Source organism: Meleagris gallopavo, chromosome 1, assembly GCF_000146605.3.
Source record: "Meleagris gallopavo isolate NT-WF06-2002-E0010 breed Aviagen turkey brand Nicholas breeding stock chromosome 1, Turkey_5.1, whole genome shotgun sequence".
Classification (NCBI taxonomy): domain Eukaryota; kingdom Metazoa; phylum Chordata; class Aves; order Galliformes; family Phasianidae; genus Meleagris; species Meleagris gallopavo.
This window is the reverse complement of record NC_015011.2, coordinates 7077832-7104447: the sequence shown is the minus strand read 5'-3', so window position 1 is coordinate 7104447 and position 26616 is coordinate 7077832. Positions and strand designations below refer to the sequence as shown.

The following is a 26616-nucleotide window of genomic DNA, read 5'->3' as shown; positions in this document are numbered from 1 at the left end:
GACCAGAAAGGATCTCAAGATTTAGTACTTAATTTCACATGCTTTTCTGTTGAGCAAGCCAGATGATAAACTGCAGAATTCTTGTGCAGTGGAAACAGACTCGTCTTGGAAATTATGAGACTGCAACATTCCAAATATTGTGCATTATTATATTTGGCTGAAAAAAAGAACAATCTCTTCTGTTGTTTTCTTTTTTGTGTGTGTACTTGATTTTCTGTTGTTTCTTTTTGTAGTAGCTGTTGTTGTGTTTCTAATTATTCATTTGCAAATGCCACAATTAAGAAAAGCTGCAAAGGGTGTAGGCTGTATGTAACAAGATCAGTGTAATGAATATTAGATGCTTCTGTCAAAGAGATAAATGTCTGTGGAACGTCTGATTGAATAATTGCAGACAAACTGGAATAAAAAAATCTTATGTATGTACCCCAGAGAGTGGGGAAATAAGCTACGTGAAGGACTGAAGTTCACTCTGGTTTTAAGGTTCAATAGAGAAAGCAGAACTGAAACTATTTTTGCAGTACAATATTTACATATGCTTTTAACCTTTTGAAGGCCACATAACTTCCCAGCAGAGGCAGCTGGAACTGAGAAGCTTTGGCCTATAAAAGGAAGCAGGCCCACAGAGGAGGATATCAACAGACAGAAGAGCTTTCAGACAGGTTAGTGGAAGCAGTGGAAGAGTTGGGCTTAACATTGGAACAAGATCTGCCTAGGAAGACTTCCAGAAAAGGTGAACATGTCCAAGCTATGGGGTTGGTTCCTATGAATGGTGAATTTGTTGACTCTCTTACCTTTGCTTAGGTTCTCTTCCCAGAGCTTGTAAAATGTCAGGACTAGAGGCAGCTGTCGATGTGTACAGGTGAAAAGGACGTGCTGTTCCAAGAGAAGGCAACATTTTGTTGGTGCTTTGTTTCAGGGCAGCACAGCTAAGAGTCCCTTCTGCTATTGCTGCAGTGTTTTCCTGCTTAATTAAAGAGTTAACCAAAAAAGAGCACTAATTCAAGCAGAGCAGCTGGAAAGCTGTGGCTTGGACAAGAAGGTGCAAAGGGCTACATTCAAAATGCATAGCTGGGCCCAAATTACAGGAACCTGCTATTATTCTTGGAGGGATTTTAGTCTTTGTGTGCATCCCTAACCTAAAATAAAGTTCCCTGTGCCTATTCTGAAGCCTTCTGAGGCCTCTGAATTTCAAACAGCATTTTATGTCTGATTCTCGGACACTGAAATCAATGACAAAGCCTCTTGGGATGAACCCACCTCATCAACCACTTAGGTCCAGCTGTGCCTACTTGTTTCATTAGAGGAACTAATGGCCCAAAACATTTGTTTGTGTTTGCCACTGTTGGCACACTTATTCTGCAGTCATAATGCTTCCATTAAGACTTTTGTAAACATCACTATTTAGGCATATTGTTTGGAGGGAAGTTGAATGCTTGCATCGTTGGTGAGTTGCTGTCAAGCTATTGCCATTTGTACATGTTTTGTGTTATCACCTAGCCGTGGTATGTTAAGTACAGTACTTTTAGGTAGTATTGTTCTTAACTTATAGCTACAGGACAAATAAGAAAAGCAGAAGTGAAAACATTTTCATGTCAGAAACATTTGATGCCATGAGGCATGGTCTCAGAAGGTCTCAAAAATGTCATAGAATCATAGAATCATTTGAGTTGAAAAGGACCTTTAAAGGTCAGCTAGTCCAACTCCCCTGAAATGAAAGGACACCTACAGCTAGATCACATTGCTCAGAGCCTGATTCAGTCTGCTATATCTGGATACAATTAAATATCTTTAATATAGACATATACCCAGGGTCCCATCCAATCTGGCCTTGATTGCCTCAGGGATGGGGGATCCACAGCTTCTCTGGGTTGCCTGTGCCTCACTACCCAAGGTCCTACAGTCTACAAAGCGACTCCTGAAAGGCTGATGAGCAGTTAGTTGCTGGATCAGGCTCTTCAGAGACAACCTCTTTGACTCCTGAAATTAACCAAAACCAATACAGACAGAGGAGCCTCAGCAAAAACACTGGTCCCAAGAGGCAATTAAAACTGAGCTAGGATCTTGTTAATCTTCTGTGCTCAGCTGCTGTAAGAACCTGGAGCAGAAGGCTGCCAAGGTTGATAGGGGACAAACAGCCTTGTGGTTGGAGGTAGTCACCCAGGCTCCTGTGCAAGCTTAGCGTGGGTCTAGTCTCCCTGGCTACGTTTATCTTACCTCAGCTCTCTGATGGAGAGAGCAGTCAAGACTTGCATGGTCCTAAACTCTTACATGGTCCCTGGGAAGCCACGTACCCTTTTACGCATCCTGAGCTCAGCTCTTCTTCTTTACTAAAGAAAGATAACCCCACAAGCGTCAACTTGTCTCTTCCTCTTGCTGCCAGGGAGGAGTGGTTGTAGCTTCAGCAAAGGGGAAGGCTGCTTAGCAGCCAAGCCTGGATCAGTAAGAACACACAGTATTGACAGAGTTTGCTTTATCAGTGACACAAATGCTGCTGAGCCACAAAACAGCTGAGCAACGATGTGTCAAGTCATAAATAACTCATCATGAGGAAAGTGTGCACTGTCTGGGCATAGAGCCATAGCATTCATCCTTAGATACGCATTCAAATCAGCTCCATTAGTATCATATTCTTCTGTAATTACTCCATTGATTCAAACTGCATCTTATCTCCTCTCCAAGAGCCGCTAACACCCTTTAATTTACTGGGGTGCAGGATGAAAGGGAATGCTGATGTAACACCCATGTGCATTCATAGCAAGGCTAGGGACCACATACAAATGGGCTATAAAAACCTACGAATGCCAAGCAATATCAATTCTGCAGGTGCTAAACTCTGTAAAAGCAAAAGCAGTGCTAATGAGATGTATTTATTTCCATTGCAGCATCCCAGGTCCCTCATGCTCACCCTAAGAGGAGAAGGGGTATGAACACATACAGGGTTCAGGTTCAGTGACCCTGTGCCTGTGATGAAACCCAAAACCTGTCAAGTTTCATGTGGTCTCCAATTTCCTCACGGAAGTTTCAAAGTGCTCGTGTTACGTTACCTTGTTTTCAGAAGTACTTTTCATGAAACCACAAATTCTGCTCCTCAATCCCGTTTAAATGAGGCTCTTGTGACTTCTAAGATCTCCCTGAAAGCTCTGCTATTCCTGTTATTATTGCTGGCACACAGGAGGCTCATTACTACTGAGAGCTGCTGGAATAGGTTTCAGGGTGAGAGGGGGCATGAAGGAAGCTCTTTGGCTGTCTCTCATCACTCCAGTATGCAGGAGAACAGCAGCTGAAAGCTGCATGACCCCTCTGCAGAAATAACCCAGCCAATGGAAGCTGAGAAATGAGGGGGTACGAAGCAGATATAGAGAAAGAAAAAAAAAAAAAAAGAGGTTTTTTGTTTGTTTGTTTGGTTGGTTGTTTTTTTTGGTTTTTTGGTCAAATAGATTAAACTGCACCATTTTGGTCAGAGTCACATCTGGAATAGCAATTTCCTGTGAAAGATGAAGGGGGGTTGGCAGAATGGAGAATCCTGCAGGCAGGAGAAGGATAGTGGTGCAGAGATGCACCAACTCAGAGTCCTTTTGATTAGAACTTGCTTCTATCAGCAAGATGGATTTTGTGTATGCTCAAACCATGGAAGTAATCAAGTTGTATGTTGGCCAGGATGAAAGGCTCTGTGCTGCGCAATGCCATTACCTCTGTATTTATGTGGGAGTGGAGAGCAAAGAAAAAATGTAATGAGAAAGTCTGGTTTCATTTAGGTGTTGTTTATATTCAGAGTGAAGAATTCCAAGCCCACACACACTCTTCCCAGCTAAAGCTAAAGAATCAAGATTGAGGGAAAGAGATGAAAGGAAAACATTACAGTGCTGTTTGCTAGTAAGAGAGGTTTTGGTGGTAAAGCACAAGAAATCAGTCACAAAACTGAATCCAGTCCAGTGACTCTCTCAGGCTTTTTGGAGGGTTCTGGCCAAGTCACCAGGGCCATAAATTCCCAGCTTAATTTGCCTAAGCGTTAAAATATAAACATCATTAAAGTACATGGCAACATTCTTTGAGGTGCTAAGCTCCTGAAAATACTGGGGAAGGCAAGGGTGTTAATGTTCCTCTGGCAAGCAGAGGCATAGCTGAGTGCCCAGTCTGGGCATTTTAATGGGATGGGATTTACCCTCTCAATTTCATTTGCTTGAATGAAAGCAAATTTGCATCAGAGTATGCGTGGAGAACATGAAGGCAGATTTTACACGTTGAACTGGAGAAAAGACTGTCCTCATGTAATGTCCACGATAAAATGATATTAATATTCTTCTGCTGATGGAGGGAAACCTTCACAGAGGTAAGCATACCTCTGCTCAGCATGAGTTCAGTATCAACTAGCCACTGGTCACCAAGTACTGCTGCTCCTCTTCTGCCAATCATTAGCTGTTAATTAGAAATCAAAATACTTAACCACTTTCAAAATTTGAGAGACTGCACTTAGAACACACTCCTTAGCAGTCGGACACTGGTCCTGCAGGACCATCCTGCACCCAGGGAGGCTGAACACCAACACTTGTTCCCATTTTCCCATTAGCAGTGCTTGGAACTTGGCCCATAGCCTCTCAAGAACAGCATTTCTAGGAGCTGGTTCTACAAAGCCACAGGTATGAGTCAGGTATGAGTTAATTTTCAACCAACCATTCATATTCTCCATGTGTTTATGGAGTTCACCTATGGGCTTTACCTAGGCAGCCTCTGGTATGTATCCTCCTTCTCAACTGTCCTCATCTCTTGCAGTGCTTTATCTCCATGCAACAAGCACTTTCCCCTGCTGTAAATACGTGCTGTAAATATGTGTAAACTGTGATCAGGCTCTATTTTACTGTTGATCTGCACGGGTATAAATAGTTGTGCAAACTGCCAAGCAAGTGGAATCAAGCTTGACTGATGCAATGCGTTACCTTAAAGCTCTTAGAAGTGAACTGTGGCTACATTGTCCAGAGAAAGAGTCACAGAATAAATGGGGATGATAACAGAAATTTATCTTGTTCTTTGTGTGAAGAAATATTTATGAGGTTTCTTTTCATTTTCCTTGACAGCTGTGAATCTGGGAGCCTGACATCATTATCTCATTATCTTGCTACTCAGACCAATTCTGATCCAAAATCTAGTCTTTCAGACGCTCAAAAATGAGCTTCATTCGATCAAATGACTCTCGAGGTTCTCAAGCAAAGAAGCTAATCTAAGTAACAAAATGGTGCAAGTGAAAAAGAGACGTAGTTACACAGTCAAGTTTTGGAAGTGGCCATAAGGTCCTCTAATGATCTCTACCTACCCTAGAGGCATGACTGACACTTTATGTAGAAAAACACAGGTGAGAGAATTGAGTTCAGTGAGATTCCCCAGGTGCAGTGGGAAGTACAGCTTGCTTCATCAGATGTATCCCTCCCAGGATCTCTCATTTGAGGTCACAGATCCCATGTTTCTGGAGTCCCAAACAACTTGAAAGGGTAGAGACAACTCCATGGTGTTTTGGAAGATTTTTGAGTTTCTTTTGGTTCGGAAAAAAACAAGCTGAATCTGGAGGTCAGTAGTGTTCTAGTCAGATGAATGCCATCACTAGGTACAAAGCAATCACTAATATGCTTTTGTTGACATGAAACATTTATTGCATTTATTGGAGTCACAGTTGTTGGTTCAGCATAATAGGGCTTTCTCCTTAGTTTCCACCCTTGAGTTTACCAGTGGCTAAAATTGGACTTGGAAACAAAATACAGGATTTTTTTTTTTATGTAGATGTGGTAAAAAACTAAGCAAGCAAGCTTCAGTGTGTAATTCTGGCATCTCTGATTTATGGCCTTGTAATGGCTGATAAAGACCTTTCAGATAGGGCAGAAAACACAGAAGAATTAATTCCTTACATGTCAGAGTCAGGAGAAGATGCTAGATGTGAAGAACTTTATTGACTTTTAATCATGCCTTATTACCAATGCAATCTGCAAATGTTAAAATGATGGTCAGTTATTTACAAGCACATTGCTGCCACAGGAATTTGTGATGAAACAAGTCTAACTCAATCTCTTCAATAATTATACCCAAATCTAATTTTTGTTGGAATTGTGAATATACTGGATTTTAAGGTTGGCTCCATCTGGAGCAGATGCAGTCTTCACATAAAGAGAATAATTGATCAAATTTTGGATTTGGTTACATGCGTGCAACTCCATCGTATTACAAAATGTGTGACTACTTGTCCCGGTGGGGAGGGTCAGCTGGAAGAACTTGTTAATTAGTGCATTCTGTGCTCAGAGTAGAAATTTTATGCTGCTATTAGTTAAAAACAAACTGATTCTCTGCTTGAAAAGGGTTATGCTGACAGGGAGGCAGCACAACTCTTGGTACTGTAAGTCCTCAGTATATTAGTCCTCAGTCCCTTGCTGATTTCAGTTCTGAAATGAAAGACAAATCAGCATATGCATTTTTCTTGATGTGACTCCAACATTTGTTTAAAATTTTTTTGTGAGATCATGAATTAAAGGTGTCTTGAATAGCACTGTGAGATTCCTGTGTTGATACAGCATGTTTGCTTTTTGCCACCTAGCAGTTAAAAGTTATTTTAATGTAAAGGTTTCAGTATGATTTTGTGGGAAAGAGGACAAATCTTGCCCACTGTATAACTTGAGAAACTGAGACATAAAGGGAAGCTCAGCAGTGTCAAGAGGGAAAGAAATCTGTCTTTCCCATTGGGCTTCACTGGCTCTTTTAGCAAGGTTTGGGTATTGTTTCACAGAATCATGGAATCACAAAATAATCTGAGTTCAAAGGGATCCACAAAGAGCTTTGAATCCAACTCCTGGTTCTATGCTCTTTACTGTTTTTAACTTCTCTGTTACTGCTGTACTTTGTTTTGTCAAAGCAGTGCAGATCAGCTGTCCAAATTAGAGCTTTCTGTATTGACACAGACTTGCATTAGCAGTAGAAGGCCTCCCAGCTTGTGATTGCTGGAACAAAAAGATAATTGTAATGGTCGGGCACTGGCACAGGCTCCCCAGGGCAGTGGTCACAGCACTAAGCCTGCTGGAGTTCAAGAAGATTTTGGACAACGCTTATTTAAATATACATCAGTTATTAAAAATATGTTTGGTGAAATATTGGGGTGGAAACTGTAGATAACTTTGGTCAGTAAATGTTTGGTGTAGTATTTCTGTATCTGTGTGCTCCACAGGCTGCAAGACCTTTGGTGCTGCTCGTGCAGCTCATCAGATACCAAGGGACTTGCTTGGATTTCCTGGGTTGGCTGAGGGAACATGTTTTAGGACAGGCACAAACTCTGCTCTGGGGACCAAAATGCCTCCATCTCCTGTTGTCAGGCTGCCCTGAGCCTTCTCCTTTCCTCTCTGCCCTCCCACAAAGGCTGCCCATGCCCTGCCCATGAAGGACCTTGTGCTCCCCTTTCTCACCCTATGACCCATGTGTTCCTTCAGTCCTGCGTTCCAGTCCCTTCCCTTAGATAGATGCCAGATGTTCATTTCCTTTTCTCTACATCTTCCTTCTCCTCATGCTAGCAGCTGTGTGTGGTCTCTACACACCATGATCATAACCTCTCTCTCTCTTCATTTTAGGGCTCTTCCCTATTCTGTGCTGCAGTCCCATTGCTGGAGCCGTCTACTTTTTCTCCATATTTACCACTCTTCTTTCCCTTCTGTGGCAAAGATGCTCCTTATGTTGTGGGGATTTCATGAGTATCATGAACTCCATAGACCTTGGCTGAATGCTGAAGGGCAGCAGAAAGCCCAATTCCTAGCTGCAACAAGGAGTTTCCTCTCCCACTGACAGGAAAATGTCTAGATGCACAGAAGAGGTTCAGCAGGACCTCAGGGCAAGACCACACATCATCCTGATATATGTGACTTTGTAGTTTATTCTTAAGAAAAAAAAATTATGGACAGATCTGTGCATCAGTACATCCTCAGCCCTTCAACATTGCCTTTTCCATCACTGACCTGTGAAATTTAGTGGTGGAAGAGCATTAGAGGAAAAACAATGTGAAGTGGTTGGAAAGGAGCATGTCAGAGCAGAAGGAGGGGAGAAATTGTCACAAAAGTGTTATTAGGCCAAAAGCACCACCTGTGTTTCTGCCTCAGTAACAGAAAAGAGTCCGATCTCAGTCCAACCCTATTTCCACGTGTGTGTAAGCAGCATATAGGCACCGATACATCAGAATCACAGAAATGCTGGTTGAAGGAGCCTGAAATAGTGGTCTACAGAGCTGGGGTTCTGGCAACAGTAGCATAAACCAACTGAAAACCCAGTAGCTCTCTTGGTTCTCTTAATTCTATAAATTCCAGCAGCTATATTTCGTATTGTTTTCAAACACTTCTCCCACAAGGTCAGGATCATTGCCAAGCAATGATTATTTGATAGTGAAAGAGAATCAGAGAGGCCATCTATATATGTGATCTGGCAGGGAACTCACTAGAGAAATGAACTACTAAAATAAAAAGCTGTAGTATAAAACTGTTGAGTCACACATGTGGCTTCTATTCTTCTTTCTTTATCAGTGGAAAAAAAAAAAAAAGCACATGTTCTCCAGTTACCTAACCAAGAGAAAATTAGAACAACTTTATTTGCCTATCTCTATTCACTATTTTAATGGTATCAGTGTCAAAGTATTCAACCTTGTGATCTACTCATTCAAGCAAGAATATAGTGAATTCACCAGAGCTGTACTCAAAACTTTACCATTGCCTCCAAGCACATCCAAGTTAAAAAAAAAGATGGAAAACCAAGGTTCTCCAACCACTAATGTTTTCGAGATACCCAGCTAAAGACACAAAAATGCAGCATTCACTCGAGTCAATGGAAAAAAATACCTGTTCCTGTGAGGGGATTTTGGATCAGATCCAAAACAAGTGAGGATCAATAAAAGATAGGAAGAAGCTTGTGAATGAGAAGCACTGTGAAAGTGCCTGGTATTATTACAAACATTCCACAAAGCTTCTGATAATAGCACAGGAAAGCAGTATCTGTCATATTGTATTATTCGAGTAAGAACAACCCATCTTGACTGCATTCCAATCAATACAAGATAAATACTTCTATGGATTTTTTCCCCTTTTTATACTTTGTTAAAGAGAGCCAGTTCTCTTACCTTGCCGCACAGTAACTTCAGAGAACTCACCTTTGGCACATGGATGATGGATGGTCGGGGGATGTGGGTACAGAGCGCAATAGCATCATGGTTCAGCTCATTAGCAGCAAACACTGATGGCTCTGTGGTAGCAGACAGTGGCTGAACTGCAGTATGATTGCTAGAACTGCTGTTTGTGCGGCCGTGCTTTTCAGAGTACCAAAGAGCTTTGAACATCCCCTCACTGCCCCTCTCTTCCGCCTGCCTGAGGCTGCTGGCTGCTCGTGCAGCTGGCTGCTGGCACACGGCTGAGGTCTCCTCGGTCTTCTGCTCCTCCATGGCTAGAGGGCTTGTGCTGGGCTGGTCAAATGGAGTGTTTTCGTGTGCATTTCTGAAGCAGGTGAGCAGGGCTGAGCAAGGGAAAGGATGCATCTTGGATGACAGGTTATCGGATCCGCTTAGCCTGCTTTTCACAGCAGCATAATCAACAGGCTGCAGAAGAGAGCCCAAAATGAAAGCCCAGGTATAATGTCCTTACGGTCTTTCCAGACTGAGCATCCCCTTTTTGGCTGCCAGATGCACCCAGAAGCGGGGTACTGCATGCACATCCCCCTCTGCCCTCCACTGCAGTCAGCCCGTTACCTCCTCGCCTCTGCCTGCTCCTATTGTCAGCAAGCCAAAGAAGTGCCAACACAGTGAGAATGTTTGCAACAGTTGCATGCTCTTCCTCTGAGTTGTCAGCAGCTAAACAAAGCCCTCACAATAGTCCCATAACCCTGGCAGGCTACAGTTACAGAAACGGAGGCTGCAGCATCAGGCGGTCCTCAGTTAATAGTGCTGCGGCCTCAAGTTACCTGGTGAAGGAGGCAAAAAGATAATGTAGCCCGAGCTCTCCAGCCATAATAGCATCATCATGTGTATCAGTATCGTCATAACAATAGTACAACTTGCTCCAATTACACTGCTCTGATATTTATTAGCCATAAAAAACCAAAATTATTCATCTGTCACCGACTTAGATTGGAAATGCACTTTCAAGTTCTGATGTGGTTGCTCATTGAGAAGGGAAACTGAGAGGCAGCTATGGTCAGGGAGGAGAAGACAAGGTGCTGTGGAGACACTTCAGGTTCATGTTCTCTCTTTTAGCACGGACAGTGGAAGCTCCTTCACTGCACTGCATCACTGCTCCCAGGTATACTCCAATAGCACCCACTACTCTTCTGACCCTCTGCTTTCCAGGGAAAATCAGGGCAGCATCCCATTGAAACTCAGCTGCTGTCGAGAGGACATAAGAGGAGATGTTTCCTCGTACAGCGTGCAGTGTCTTGAGGCTGGCCGCTAAAACAAGAATATGTGGGGAGGAGGGAAGGAAGGAGGGAAGGAAGGAGGAAAAGTTTGTGCTTAGAGCATCTATCTCCATAAAATCCCAATTTGTCTTCTTTTTGTGCTGCCATCGGCTTCCTGTGTGGCAGTAGAGATGTTATTCAATATCTATCTCCATCTGTAAGAAGGTGGAGAGTACTTCTTTTTTCCACCCACTGTGTTGCTTCTGTCTTGTCATGAAGGGTCGTAATCTCTTGTTTTTGAGATGCTGGTCTAAGAGCTCTAATCTCGTAATTCAAATGTGGCATCTATCTACTAACAGTATTCAAGGTGAAATCTTGACTTTTGATCTTTTCCAAGAAACTCGTGAGGTTTTTGAAACTCTAGAAAGTTTTCTGTGTTATCTTCTAATCTCAGCTCTATCCTTTTGAGAGTTTGCCCCGCAGTTGGGCTAGATGTGGTACTCCTTGAGTATTCATTGTCTTTGCAAGCATTTCACTGTGACTGTACTGAAAACAGCCCTTCCAACAAGGGCTAAGCAATTTGGTTATTTGGAGAGCCTATTTTGTAGCATATGTTCACAACACATACAGAGAAATCCTGGATATCGGATGCAAAAGGCTTTGTAACCCACTGTGGCTGAGACCTTGAGTATGAACACTGAGCTAGTTGAGGCCGTCCCATCAGTATTTGATTGTCCTATCACGATCAGACTATGTAAAAAGTGAGTCTCCCCCCTGTTCATAAGCTCTCTTGAAGTACTGGAAGGCTGCAAAGTAGTCTCTCTGAAGCCTTAGAATCATAGAACCATAGGATCATAGAATCCTTAGAGTTGGAAGAGATCTTAAAGGTCATCTAGTCCAACTCCCCTGCAATGAACAGGGACATCACAGCTAGATCAGGTTGCCCAGGGCCTGGTCCAACTTCACCTTGAAAGTATCCAGGGATGTAGCATCAACCACATCTCTGGCAACTTGTTCCAGTGCTTCACCACTCTCACAGTAAAAGATTTTTTCCTTATATCTAACCTAAATCTCTAAGCTTGAAGCCAATTCTCCTTTTTCTACAACAACAGACCCTGCAAAAGAGTCTGTCTCCTTCTTTCCTGCAGCTCCCCTTTAGATATTGAAAGATTGCTATTGAAGCCTTCTCTTCTCCAAGCTGAACAAGCCCAGTTTCCTTGCCTTTCTTCATAAGAAAGCTGTTCCAGCCCTCAAATATAAATATAAATATAAATATAAATATAAATATAAATAAATATAAAAGAGATTGAGATGTGTATAATTAATTTATTAATTTATTGTTTAAAGACAATGTGAGATATTGCCACCTGTGGAGAACTTCAAAATGAACCAATGGTACATGTAACAGGTGACAGTCATGATCCCCAGCTATCAAACCCACCCCTTGGTCTTCTCCATTTGGGATATTTGGTTTTGGCTTGAGCTCATCACCGTAGCTAACACTGACGATATGATTCAAGGTTAATTTCATTCGAGCCAATCTCCTTGTACGCATTAAGCAGTTTGCTAACCCCAATTTTACTCGTGATGAGATATTATTCAGACAAGTGATGAGACTTGCTTTATTTCTCTTGAATTTGCTCATAAATTACTGATGAGTTAAAATGTGCTGGCTTAACGCCTCAGCAAGCTGTACATTTCAAGTAAATGGAAAGCTGAATTTCAGCCAACTCTTGACCTGTCTTTGGTATCATTTCTGCAAGAGAAAAATTTCCTTCAGGTGTTTGATGGATATTATAATCTTTTCTTAGCAAAAAACATCAAATTATATTTAGCTCAGACTGTGCTTCCAGCAAGGGCTAAGCAAGCTGGTTATTTGGAGAGTCTATTTTGCAGCATGCCATCCTGCCTGCATGTATATTATCCCTTCTTTCCTCACCACTATGCCTTTACAGTACCACTGATTCTACAAACATCTCCCAAAGCCCTGTTTGTCTGCTGCGGGTTTCCTGTAGCCTAGTGTTTCCCTGCTGCTCCTCTTTGTCATCATGCTTTAAGCCCTAGCCTGTATCTGCTCCCCCCATGCTAGCTGCAGAAGGAAAATGTTCATTGTGTCAGAGTACATTTTAGGCTAAATCTGAACTGGTAATGACCAGCACAGCTCCACCATGTTGGAAGCTTTTTTTCCCCAGTTACTCATTGTCCAACATCCTTTAACAGGGTAACCATTGTCATAACTCTTCAACATCATATTCTGTCCCACAAAGAGAGGAGCGTATGCAGTCCACCAAGTATGGAGGTCGGAAATGGCGAACGGAATCCTGCTACCCACTGACCATTTTTCATAGCCTGTCCAAAATTTAGACAAAAATCAGCTGAAGTTCTGGCTTCCTCTACTTAATATACCCTGTCTATAGATGCATAACATATATGTTCCATAGAAAAACATGAGTAGGATATGAAGAGAGTGTATCTAAATCACAAAACACAGCTAGAAGCAGCATAGCAGTACTGAGACGGAACTTAATGTAGGGCAAATCAGAGAAGAGCTGTGCAGATGGCAGAGGACCAGCTCCAAGAGAAGGTTTAAAGGGCTTATTTGGACACACAGTAAGAAAGCAGTAAGATACAACATTGTTTTTATCTGCAAAGCATAAGGATTGAGGTTAAAAAAAATGATTATGGTAGTCCGAACACTCCAGTTTTTTTTTTATTTTCTTGTATTAGGCATGACTGGGGATAAGTGATGGGATTAGAGGGCCCATTAGTCTTACAGAGTTGTGGAAATTCCCATATTTCTAAACAGGAAAACAACCTGAGTAGCAAAAAATAAAAAGTTACTTAATTGTAAGCTAATTTAAAAAAATTCCCAGTGACTCAAAAATCTCACTCCTACGAGGTTGTGAAAAACTCATTCCTTGTTATTCTTAAAACCCCACAGGACTAAGTGAGGTAGAGACTGAGTATGCTCCTCTCTCTGTGGGACAGAATATGATGTTGAAGGGTTATGACAGTGGTTACCCTGCTAAAGGATGTTGGACAACGAGTAGCTGGGGAAAAAAAGCTTTCAAAAGCTGCAATGAAGAAGGCGGCAGTGAAGGGCTAAACTAAAATCTTTCTCAATAAATTGTGCCCTCCTGCTGCAGCATTTCAAAACAAAGAGCACGATGATAGCAAAAGTCTGATGGATGCATACATGTACTCTTAATAACAATTGAGAGTCCTTGTTCAGATTTTCTGTTTTCAGCTATGCAAATAATATTCAGACTGAAGTCCTGGGCATGGGAGCCAGCAGCTCTTGTGAACTGGGTCTTGATTCCACTATTGAAATGGGTATAACCAAGATGATAATGTTTATTTAGCTATCCTCCAGCTGGGCAGTGAGAGCTGGGAAAATCTGAAAGTTGCTTAATAACACAAATTGTTTTTTTTTTACAGAAAGCATCAGTAGTTTCTGAGGAAACTTATTCTTCAAGTTAACTCTATAACAGCCAGTTGTCTGGCTTAACAGCAATTGATGTAAAACTTCCATCTGAGCTGAGGTTGTCCTTGAGACAGGAGCAGAATCTCTTCTGTCTGTAGTTTAATGGATTCGGGATTAAAAACTGTGTTATTATTTGTAAGTAGCCTGTTGTGCAATGCTGACACTCAAAGATTCTGATCCAAAAAGGTGTTTTCATCTGATGCTTTGTGAATGATCAAGTTTATTTATGATCTACACTACCCTCCTTTACACAAATGGACTTCAAAATTTCATACATTTATAGCAATTTTCCATTTTTTACTCTCGCCCTACTAGTATTATGTGGTGTGACCACACAGCAAATCAGAAGATTATGTAAAACAAAAGTGCAATGACAAAACACTTATTCAGCTTCACTGATTTTATTTTATAGATTTCTTTCGAATTTACCAAGAAGGATGCCAGACTCAGTGTAGCCTTTTTAAAATACTATAGGCCTGCCTCATAGCTCATTTTTACCCCAAAAGGCAAGTCACATTCAAGGAGTAAAATAAAAGGATTATCTTGTGTCTCATATGCAGCAGGTGCATCCCTGGACCCTCATGGCCTGATCCAGCACCAATACACCTTGCTGGGACTTGATGAGCACTGGATCACGATCTGCAGAAATAGACATTCTCCAGCCAGCTGCAGGGCAATGCACAGGTTGGCATATGGCTGCAGCAGATTGCCAGAAGCCCTTCTGGAAATGAATGTGCTGGCTGCCTGTGTCCCAGCAGGGATTTTCCCCAACAGCTCTAATGTTCTCAGCTTCTGCACAACTGGCACGTGGGAGGGGGTTTCAGCCTTCCCCTGGCTACTCCACAGCCATGTTCCAGCTCCCTGCAGCAATGGGCAGGCCCTAGCATCAGCCAAGCAAGCTGTGTTTGGGGCATCATCCTCTGGCTGCCCCTTCCTGCTCTGCTGGCTGAGCCAAACCCCTTCCAGCCGCACACCACAGATGGCTAATTAGTATCATGGGGAGAGCAAAGCTGCTCTCTGGCCTTCTGTGCTGGAAAACAACTAGTCATTTTGCAGATGACATCCATTGCCGCTCTGCCTTTGCAGCGTGCAAATCCAAGCAGCACAGACCTGCCCTCGGGCACTGATGGAGGACGCAGAGAAATGAGGCGTGCAAAAGAAGAGAGCAATGTCTGGAGCATCTTGTCATTGAGAGGGTGAAGGGCCTCATAGAGGTGCCAATAGCTGCCCCTGCTGGATGTCCTCTCTGGCTCCTGTTCACTCTCCTCTTGCTCCACAATTCCTGATGACCCTTGGAGATTTTCCTCTGGCAGGAACGGTTGGTTTCCAGGATCTTTGCATTCCCACTGACCCCTTGTCTGAACTCTACCCAAATCCACCTAAAAAATACCATCAGAGCTACTTCAAGGCACCATCACAGTCTCTGACCGTTCAAATTGACTCTTGTCACTCGACTATGTTAATTGCAATGTGCCAATTAGCTCTCAGTACAAATTCACCCAATTCCTTTGACTCAGATCCCTTCATTGACCAAGCCTCCAGGGCCAACAGGTCTGGGAGCTAATCTGTGGATCTGAGAGTCATGGATTTGTCTCATACAGGCACAAAATTGCCCTCTGAAACTGCTGATGCCTGGAGAATTCCCTTCTTCCCTTACTTAGGCTTGAAAGACAGCCTCACAGGATTTTCACATATTGTTCTTTGCATTCTGCATACCTGCTGAACAAAACCTGAGCTTCATCTCAGCAGAGTGACAATTTGTAACTAATAAAAATAAAATCAATTTTAAAAGGGAACATAATGAGATATTTTTGAAATGTATAGTTGCAGTTTGGTTTGTATTTCCCTGCAAACCTCTGGGTGCTTTATATAAGCACTTCAAAAATGCTAATATTTCATTTATATGATGAAAAATATCATCTCTTTTTCCTCTGTATAAAAAAGGTTCTCTTCCTGGCAAAATAATAACAACAACAATAATAATAATAATAACAATAATAATAAATTATGGATAAATAAAAAAGAATACCAAAACAATTATCACCTCTCAAAACGATTACTTTGGTAAATTATCTTTGTTTGGGGAAAGCCAATATTAAAAAGAATCTATATAATGGCCTTGATCAGAGCCAGATGATTACTTCAAACATAGTTCAGAACCATTTTCTGTCCTCAATCTAATTTTGGCTATGTCTGCACATCGCTTGGCTTTCTTCACTTTGCAACATCCATGCTAGATTCTTGGGAGAATGGAGAGCAGAATCTGTGGCTGTGGCTGTACTGAACCAAGGAACAAGTCCAGCCTCTAACTGCGCAAAACTCACCTCGTGTAGACACAAGTGCAACAAAAACTTCATTTACTGAGTCTAGGAGTCATAGCTATCAGCTGTGAGTGAGATCTACATAGTAAAATTTGGGCCCTGATGGCTGGGGCTGCCCTGCAACACCAACTACTATGCAATGTAGGCAGTTTGGCACCAACAGGCATGTAATACATATGTGTATTCGTGCAATGCACTTGTTTGAGATTTGTTTACAGTGCTGGAAGGAAACACAGATGGTGGGTTTGCTCCTGCCTCTGCAGACATTTCACTGACTCACATTCTTGCTTAACCCTCACAGGCGATGATCCAAACATATTATTGTAATATTCATAAAAACAGATTATCCAGAACTTTACCCACAGTTACCCACCTACACAAGTTTTAACAGAGGGGTGTCATTTTTACAGACATTTGGACCATGAATGAGCCCATGACAGACCTATTGCCACTGCACCTCCATATCACTTCCACACTCCATGTATCATAATTTAATTGAGTTCCACAATTAAAACATCCTCTTTTTCTTACACCCACAGCTCACAGGTGCAGCTTTCCACCGCTTGACTTGCAGGGCAGGGTTCTGCCTCTGCAGCTGCCTGCCCAACTGAGCCCAAAGCGCATTTAGCAGCTGTCTTGCTCTCACAGATTGCTCCAATTTCTATGAAAATAGTTTTAAATAGCTGTTTTCTCCTCGCTTTCAACTTCACAGTGATATGATCAGGTCATGACAAACCACAGCATGGGTGTGTTTTGCTCTACCTTCAAAAACAAATATTTGGCAAGAACAGAAGTCACTGGCATGCTCAAGGTGCTTCAGGCTTGGAAAATATGGCCCTTTATTCACATGCCTCAAATATGAAAATAACAGCCAAATCTCAGCAGCAACTGTGAAAATCTCATTGCAACTGGGTCTGTCTGCATCAGGTGTGGGTGTGCGGGTGGCAGAGGAGCAGCTGAGGCTGCTGTGCTGCAGAGTGAACCAATGCCTCACATCTCCTACACCCAAACACCCTTAAAACTGCTGATTATGGGAGCTGGTCTTATGCAGACAGACAGGGCAGGCATAGACTGGGGGTATTAAGAATGTGGATTCTAGCAAATAAATAGATGTCAAACTTGGCTGGCCCGAAAGTTGCCCAATGCTGGCTCTGCCTGCCCCATGCTGAGCTCCCTCCTGGGATTTTAGTTATTTTGGGATAGCTACAAATTTCATAGCTGCATTTTGAGATCCCATGAAATCTCTCAATTTGCAAAAACTCCTCAGAAAGGCTGTGGGGAAGCACTCACTGATAACAGTGTCACATCTAAGGAGCTCTTGGCTCAGCATAGCCACGTGCCTCCAACGCTCCCAACAAGACACTGCTCCGTCTCCACCCATAGGCACAAGCACAGCCAGAAGGTCACATCCCCCCAGGTCCTTTGGACAGAAATTCTTTTCGTAGTTCTCTTTCCAGCAACAGTAACCATTGCTTCACAACTTCCTCCTATGCTCCACAGCAGGTGGACAAAACGCTTTCTCTCAACATGTGATGCTAGGAGACAGAACGGCTCTCTTTTGCCAGAATCTACAAAATGGAGGTCTCAGCAGTAGGGAGAAAATAGCTTTTCAGGCTGCTGAGTTTGCTGGCATCAGCAAACGTTCACTTACAGAATGAGACTGCTCCAGAACGCTGCAGGCTGATGGCAGCTATTTTCTGCATCAGCTAATTGGGTTTGGGAGTCCCACCTGGTACACAACACATTCACAGAGTAAACATTTTCCTTCCCCCTATTTTTAAAACTATTTCTTAAACATGCAGATGATGTGAGCTCCTTTACCACTAAATAATTTTGCATAGGAAACCCTACCAAGCCATGGTACAATGGAAATTTTGGGGCTCTGCTGAGCTCATTTGACTCACGGCAACAGTGAGTTTATCCTCATGTGACGCATGGCTCCATGGTCACACCTCAGGCAAATGTAGTCATGGCTGAGGGCACAAGACAACATGGAACTCAAAATAAATACATATTCTTGGCCACAAGGAAAACTGGTTCTTTAAAAACTGCAGGCAATGGGTTTCATTCATTTACCAAATTTTTTTGGCAATGAAATACATATATGTGTTTTTTGTACATAGGTTTACCTCACTGCAAAATGATACGGTAACTTTGGATAGGAAATGCAGATCATCTTGCTTCCATTTTGGGAGGAAAATGGAGGTAGAAAGAAAGTTTCAAATAAGTTCTGCTTGGCCAGGTCCCCAAACTTTACACTCTCCTCCTTTATGAAGTGCTAGAAAATCTTAACAAGATGGAAGTGAAGATGTGCAAAGGCACACGTCTGGAAGATAAGTAACATCAGCACCAAAGCACAGCCTTCATTCACTACCAGCTGACACCCAGCCACCCCAAAACTGAGATTTTACACTTCAAGCCATAATTCCTACTCAGTTTCCTCCTACTGAGCTACTGTGAAACTCAGCTCAAGTAGTAGGTGAAATTATCTGCTGCAAATGGAGGGAGATCTGGTCAGAAAGGCAGTTTGATTGATAACTGATAATTACTGAATTAGGAAAAGAAATCTGGTGCTTCTCAGAGGTTCTAGCTGCCACTTTGCTTTTCTTCAGTATATGTAAAATGGAAAGTTCTGTGTTACATGAAAGATTGCTCCCTTAATCCCTGGAGGAGAAATCTGCCCAGCCTTTTCAACAAAACTGCACCAGTGGGCAGATGGATTCAGCCCTCCAAATAGGTAAAAATAAAACAATTGGGCTGTAAGAGAAACATACAGCATTAGTGTAAAATCTATTCAGAGTCTTAACATGCTCACTGGAGCACTTCAGCCACATTTGACACATTAATTTCCATGCAGTCCTGCACCTCCTTGTTTAGAGCAGATATACCCAAATATCTTACTAATACATACTTTTTTTCTATCCATCTATCTTTCTACTTATGTTTGTGACGAGAAATACTGAAAACTTGCTGAGAAAACAGGTAAGACAGGCTTAATTCAGTGACTTCAACACATCTATCTCATCCAGTGCAGGCCGACATGACCCAGGACCTCCAGCAGATGCACATCGTTCCAGGCCAGCTGGAAGTTCCACAGGTCTCCTGGGGTGTACTAAATGGCACTAGAGATGCTCAGACCAGTAATCAAATCTAAGTTTACCAGACAATGCAAGACTGTCAAGGGTCAGAGGTGAACCCTTAGTTGTTTTTTTAATTTGTAACACATTAGAAGTTTGGTCATTACTCCTGGGAATACAGGAAAGGCTCTTTCCTCCTGCTTGTGCTACATACGTGCACTCTGACCCTCTTATTCTTTTCCTTGCCTTTGCCAAATCTCAGTAACTTAGCTTTGAGTTACACCTAAGAAAAAGAAAAAAAAGGATCCTGAAGTTTGGCCCATCCTCCTAGGAAAACACAGGCACAATGCCTGCTCAATGGGCTGCTCAGGGACTGCATCAGTGCCTATGAAAATTACAGCATCATGAGTTCATTAACCTCAATATACTGACACAGAAAGCATGCTTACAAGTAACCACTGAAATTGAAGAAAATGCAGTCTGAATCCTTTTCCTACTGGCTTGTGATGTGGCACTGAACTATGGAAATAACAGCCTATTTCAAAGCCTTCCTACACACAAAAAGGCTTTTTTCCTAAGTTCTGGATCGTGTTTTATTTTTCTCCCCCAGCTAGCAATAAGCAGGTCTCACTTTTCCAGAGTGGCTCAATCAGATGAAAGATTTGTCCTGCCACTGCTGCCAATCTCAGGCTTTGGGACCAGCTCATACCTTGCCCACCAAGGCTGAAGCTGCTCACTCATGTTTCAGTTACAAATCTGTCCTGATTTTCTCAACTTTTCTAGGCACAACAATGCAGGCTGGGAGATGGCACACTCCCCTCTGGTGAGGTTAGAGGTTACTCTGCTGACTCCAATGAAGGGTCAGGAGCTTTCTAAGGCAGAATGAACTGTGCTGTCCTTTCATGAGTTGTACTGATCTTCCTGCATCATCTATTTGTCAGCTTAAAATTAAGCTGTATGGGATCTACCTGTATGGAAAGCAAATAATTCATCTAAACAAGCAAAAAGTCCTGGACTAGCAGGATTTTTAGGGAGGGAAGATTTAGGTTGGATGTTAGGGGGAAGTTCTTTGCAGAGAGAGTGGTGAGGTGCTGGAACAGGCTGCCCAGAGAGGTTGTGGATGCCCCATCCCTGGAGGTGTTCAAGGCCAGGTTGGATGGGGACCAGGGCAGCCTGGTCTGGTATTAAATGGGGAGGTTGGTGGCCCTGCCTGTGGCGGGGGGGTTGGAGCTTCATGATCCTTGAGGTTCCTTCCAACCCTGGGCATTCTGTGATTCTGTGATCCTGTGATTCTGTGATTTTCTGGTTGTGTGACCATCCACTGTATAAACACAGAATAGCAAGGGATTTGAAAAATGCCAAACAAAATAAAATGTATCACAGTAAAATATTTCTTGATCTTAAATATGAGAGATGAGAGCTCAAATTATATTGAAATCCTCTGAAAACTTCAGTTTAGCAGAGTAAGCAGAGGCAGCAAAATCCCTGGCTATCTATGGATTTTGGCAGAATATAATACAGGTAGACGAGATGTATCAAAAGAGTTTAGTGATCTATCAAAAGAGATTAAATAGTTTATGTTTTAATTTATGATTGCTTCTAAAGTTCTTTAGACTGAGTGTATGTGGCAAGACGCTGCAAAGACAATAAACACAAGAGAAAATGCAGGATCGTTCAGTAGTTATCCCCAAACAAAGACCTATGGTGTATGGAATAAACCCCACGGTAAATCACAGATACAGATCAGACGAGCCATTCAAGAACTGTGGGGAACTATCTGACCTTTCTGAACTAGCAGGAAAAATTCACAAAATCAAACCGGTCCTTACCTTCCTCAAACCAGTCTGTGCTTATGCTGTATAACTGCAGAATCTATCACATTATCACTCTGGCATTGGAAATTTTTGTTTTAATTAGAGCATAGCATACATTTATGTCCTACTGATCATCTCATCCATGACAAAGATTACAAGTGAAACTCATTATTCTGTCCTTTGTGCACTACTTTGTGCTTTAAAAACACAGACTCAGACTGTTTTTCCAGGATTTGGCTTTATTCAGTAATAGAAAAAGGTTATCTGCAGGGTCCCTGCCTCTCTCTTTTACCACTAAAATGAAAGGATAGAAGCTTTTAGGAAAGCCTTGATGCTGCCAACAGAAGGTGCAGCCAAATAACAGTGTATGAGATTACAAGCTGATTTTTGCTAAACCTCAGCTTCCGATAGAACTGGGTGAAGACACAGTCACATGCCATGTTTTGTCAGAACTCACAGAGCCACAACCACCAGCAAGGTGCGAATGTAGCCTCGGAACCCTCCCTTCAGCTCCCAGCCTAAATCTTAGCAGAGCTCAGAGGCAGCTCATGCAACATGGCCGGAGTGATTTAAACCTGCCTCACGTCAGTATAACTCGTGCTTGTAAATTACAAACTCTACTGGTGTCGGCCACACTCAAAATCAATGGAGAACCTAATCTCTGCTCCAGTTGGGTATTGATTGAACTCCATTGACTTAAATTCAAATCTACTAAATCAATAGAGCTCCCTAGCACCGACACAAAATCTCAGGTTAGAGGTACTTCTGTCAGTGTAGCTTGTCCAAAGAAAAATCATTTTAGCAGGATTAATTTTTTTTTGCCTGGGTTTCCCTGTGGATATGGTTGGACAATTGCAAGTGGGCAAGTTAGTTCCTGAAGGCATTTGGGAGGAAACAGCACCACTGCAAGGAAGAAACCTCCACAAAAGACTGGAAAAAGCAGAAGGCAGGACACTCTGCATGGTCCTCCAAAGCTTGACTGTCTGTTTGCTGAGTGCTTGTGCATAACAGTGTGCGTGAATGCTGCCAGTTTTCTGCCAGAGTAAAATGAAAAAATGAAATAACTGAACCGCCTTGCAACAAACGTTTGATGTTAGAAGCTGATCAACCCATCATGGGGGTGGGTTTAAGTCAGCCAGTGGACCTGGAGAGGAACGTGTTCCGTGCCAGCTCCTAGCAAGAATTTCTTACTGGATTCAAGGCAAAGAATAAGAAAATCAGAAGAGCAGATGCATACAAATAGTGGTGATGCATAGTAAGAGGCAGAGTGTTTCCTAGCAACACAGGCTTTAGATGGTTAGTTTTGGTTAGCATTCTCTGGCTAACAGCTGCAATTTTCATCTGCTGCTCACTTGCCCACCCGTGCTGAAAGAGACAAGAAACAAGAGAGAACATAGAATAGAATCCATCTGTGCTAAAGCTCATTTCGAAAGTGAGATTCCTGCTTGTGTGGGCTCCTAACTGATGGATCAAAAGCAGCTCCAAATGCCCATTCCTGCCACATGTGAAGAGCTCAGAGCTGGACTTTGTGCTGCAGGACACACAGCTTTCACCTCAACTCTGCTCTGGCACTCCCCTCCTTCCCTACCATCATCCCACAGCACTGGAATACCCCATGGTAAAATCTGTTTTTACTATCAGCAAATAGAGACCCTGGACTTCACCAGTAATAGGGCAGAGACCTTGAGTTTTATTTACTTATGGAATTCTTCTGTGGCTTTACTCACATCATGTTATTAGCGAATAATATAGGAGAACTGTGTGTGTGTGTGTGTGTGTGTGTGCCTGTGCAAGTGTATGCACAGGTCATAGCTAATAGGGACCCTGGCTTACCTATTGCAAGGTAAATAATTCATGCTTGCATGTCTGTTAGTAACCTTTTCTGAAGGTGTTTGAAAAAAAATGTCTTGTGTTGCAAGGTTACTACAAAGGCAATTCCTAATAAACTCTGCAACAATACCTTCAGATAATACCTGTGAGCAATATGTGCTTGGTACCAGTGTCTGCTCTGGGTTTTTTACACGGACGCTGAGGGTTCAGCTCCATACTCAGGCTCCAAAGTTCTACTTTCCCCATAACAATTCCACTCACTCCTCCCCAGCCTGTCAGAAACCTCAGGTTCAGCCCTGCTCATCCTGGAAAGCTCTTTGGATTTTAAGTCCAGTTTCCTTTCTGTAAGAGGAAAGTATGCAAGAGATGCTTTAGAGAGCACGTAAGGCTTCACATTGTCCTTAGCTCCACTGTTCTGCCAGAGAGGAAAAAAACACATAGCTGCTGAAAATTGCTGAAAGGCAGGCAGAGAGAGCAGCTGCTGCACCCCAAGCAACCTGGGCTTGCAGCCTTCTGTCCTTCAGCCTCCTGTGCTTAAAGTGTTTAAAGCTCAGGACCAGTGCTTTCGTGGTCCATGACACCCCTAGAGTTGGTGGCAGCAGCTCCTCTGTCACATTTCTTTTCCCCATAGCTAGAATTCTCCATAGCCCCTAAGAGGAAGGTCGGAGAACAAATCTTATCAGCCCCAGAGCAATCTCTCAACAGAATCACAAGACGAATGCCAACCCTTGTGCATTGCTGAGACAAAAGCAACAGAACCACAGGACAGGAAGCCATGGGAAATGGGGCTCCATTCACTCCCTTTGCTGGCTGCTTATATGCGACATTCAGGTTTTATCTGCCACCATACACTGTCTGAGTAAGAGGAGAGCAAGTGAGTTTTTGACATATAAAGAAAGCAAAGCCTAATTAACTGAAGGGGAAGAAGAGATTCCATTTATTCAGGTTATTTAAAACTCTGCAGTCTTTGTTAACAGCTGCTCAACTTGAACAAGCAACCTCACTCTCAAGAATTCAGCACCGCTCCAGCTTCATTGAAGAGCTGGGAAAGTGCCCATCCACGTGTGTGAGTCATCCAGACTGCTCTGTCTGGGATGAGAATACAAGCCCCAAACTCTCTTTTTCCTGGCCTGATCCGTAAGTAGACACAAAAAGATTATTTCCCTTTCTTCTTAGGTTTAGAAAGTCAAAAGAACGGAAGGAGTCTGTGGGCAGGGACCCAAGAGGGACAAACAAATGTGACCAGAAAAGACCCCAAAGCCCAGAAATTTGCTTTAAATCCTCAGCCTACTTACACAATCTGACGAATATCTGTCTTCTTAAACTTTTCACACATCTTTTGAAAAGGTACGTGGTCACCAACTGACTTCAGCAATGATTTTTGCAGGCAAAGAAGGGAACATTTTCAGCACTTTTGAGAGTCCACAGGTGTAGAAGATGCACCCAAAAATCGGGGGCTAACTTGGTCAGAAATCACCTGCCACAAGGATGGAAATCCCTCTTCTGTGGGGTTAAAACATCTCCTGGCAAAGCAGCACAGAGGTGCCAGAGACCTGCTCATAAAAAATGCCCACAACACGCAAATAAAGGCTTCTCTATTTCTAGGTGGTATTGAATGATGTTATTATCATTTTGTTTAATTTTGTATCTGTAATAAACCCTGTTGTAAACCTTGGACTGTGGCAGCTTGTCACATTAACAAACATAATGAATGTGCAATTAAATGAATTAATGCATAAGGTAATGCACCAATGAAATATTCCTCTCATGCTGGAGTGCACCACACAGAAAACAGTGGGGGATTTCTGCTAACTTTTACTGTGTGTGAAAGGCAAACAGACTGCCTGTGGTTTTAATTCAATGATGAGAGCCTACTGTCTCTACCTGTTTGACCTGCCCCACTGGGGTCCATGGTGAAGAAGTCCTCTTCAGCACAGGATTGGGAATTCCTGTTGGTTTGGCTCATGTCTTTGCTTTTCACTTTTCTTATGGCTGTAAGTTCTTCAAGATCTTGTGTTTCTTTCTCTGTTGTAGAACAGAACTCGGAGCAATAATATCTGAACATAAGAACAGCTCTGGGAAATCACCAAATGGTAACCTGGAAAAAAGACTTGAAAATTCATTTTAATGCATTTCTTCAAAGGGTGGTTCCATGGGAGAGATTGATGCTACTGATGGTGTCTGCTGTGTGGAAGGGAGAAGACAAAAAGCAGCAAGTCTTCTGCAGCAGCTCTTCTGCAAAAATCTCAGGGGTTGCCCCACACTTCCAAGGAAGTGAGGAGTCCCTGCAGCATCACTGTTTAACATCAGAGCACGGAGAGATTTTACAGTGTAAATGGTGTGATTGCACAAAGCTCCTGCAGTAGGACCCACCAACATAATGAGTCCCAATGATGCAGTCCTCACATCTGCCCTGAAATTGAGTCAACCCTCATCAGCATGCACAGCTTTCCACAAATATGAGAGCTATTTTGCTTGTGTGCAACTACCTGGACCCAGGTGGCTAATACTAGTGACAAATAACAGGTGCCTGAAATACATCAGCCCTAAATTTCTCACCAAGGGAGAACAGGGCAGTTGTCACCTGATAAGCAGTGCAGCGTCCCTCCTCTGCACCCCTTGCCTCTCCCATTTTCAGTCTGGAAAGGTAAAAGGGGTTTCAGTCCATCTATTCAGTCATCAGCTGCCGAACTGCCAACAGTTGTGCTAATTTTCTCCTGCTGTAATGTGGTGTTTAGTGTCTCAGCCAACAATCAGGGAAGCTGCTGGAAAGAGTCCCACTGATTTCAATGACTGTCCAACAACATGGAGCCATACACGCTGAAAATTAAGCACTGATCCTCCAGACTCATTTCACACAGGCCACAGGACTGTCCTCTGTTACTAGTAATTATCATTATTATTGTCATTATGGGATTTGAAAAAAAGCCCATGAGAGCAGATGGACAGTGATTTTTATCTATCAAAATTCTGCCATTTAAGGAGGACTTTATCAGAGCCTAAAACAAAAGAGAATGGTTCCAGATGCTGTTCTGTTCTCTTTCCATCCTCCCAGCTGCTGACCAGTGATGGTGTCCACAGCAAAATTTGAATTTCATTCAAGTGAAATGCAAAACCTGTCAAAAAAAAAAGTCCTTACATACTGCAACAAGAAAATAAAAGCCTTAAGTTGAACAGCAGAAACTGGTAAAGCTGCCAAAGGAAAATTAGCAAGTTAGCTAAAGACAGGGTTCATTAACACTTTTTAATTTTTTATTTAATTAAAAAAAGAGAGATGATTGCACTGTAGTTTAGAAATAGAACTCTAATTTCATCTTACAGAAAATGGTGGGCTTGTGGGAAAGGAATTTCTTCTGTCAACTCTGTACGGATCCCATTAACACTTCTTTTTTTATTTTATTAAAAGGAGCTCAGAATCTATCAACACTTTCATCTCAGCTCAATAAAGCTAATCCTAGAGTCAGTTTTAACATGGGCATTTAATTGTGTTTAATCACCTTCTGCAAAAATCAATTTAGGTGACACGATACTGACCAGGACTGGTCAGTAGAGATAAGGAAGAGTGATGTTCTAGCTACCCCAGCCTATTAAACCCATCTCTAAGCAGGCAACTAATTAATGTAGTTATCCTCATAACACCTTTGGGAGGAACAGAAAATGCTACGCTTGGGGTTTTTTTCAGACGAAGAACTCAAGAAACA

At 42.5% G+C, this 26616-nt stretch overlaps 1 long non-coding RNA gene across 2 annotated transcripts; it reads left to right on the top strand.

Moving 5' to 3' along the window:
• Positions 1-541: 541 nt before the first annotated feature.
• Positions 542-26385, top strand: LOC109368813. Of its 2 annotated transcripts, XR_002117184.2 has the most exons (3): positions 542-730; positions 24092-24262; positions 24950-26385. It is a non-coding gene; the product is annotated as an uncharacterized LOC109368813 (long non-coding RNA). The 2 variants fall into 2 exon arrangements; XR_004159186.1 differs by having other exon boundaries at positions 24092-26385.
• Positions 26386-26616: the final 231 nt, after the last annotated feature.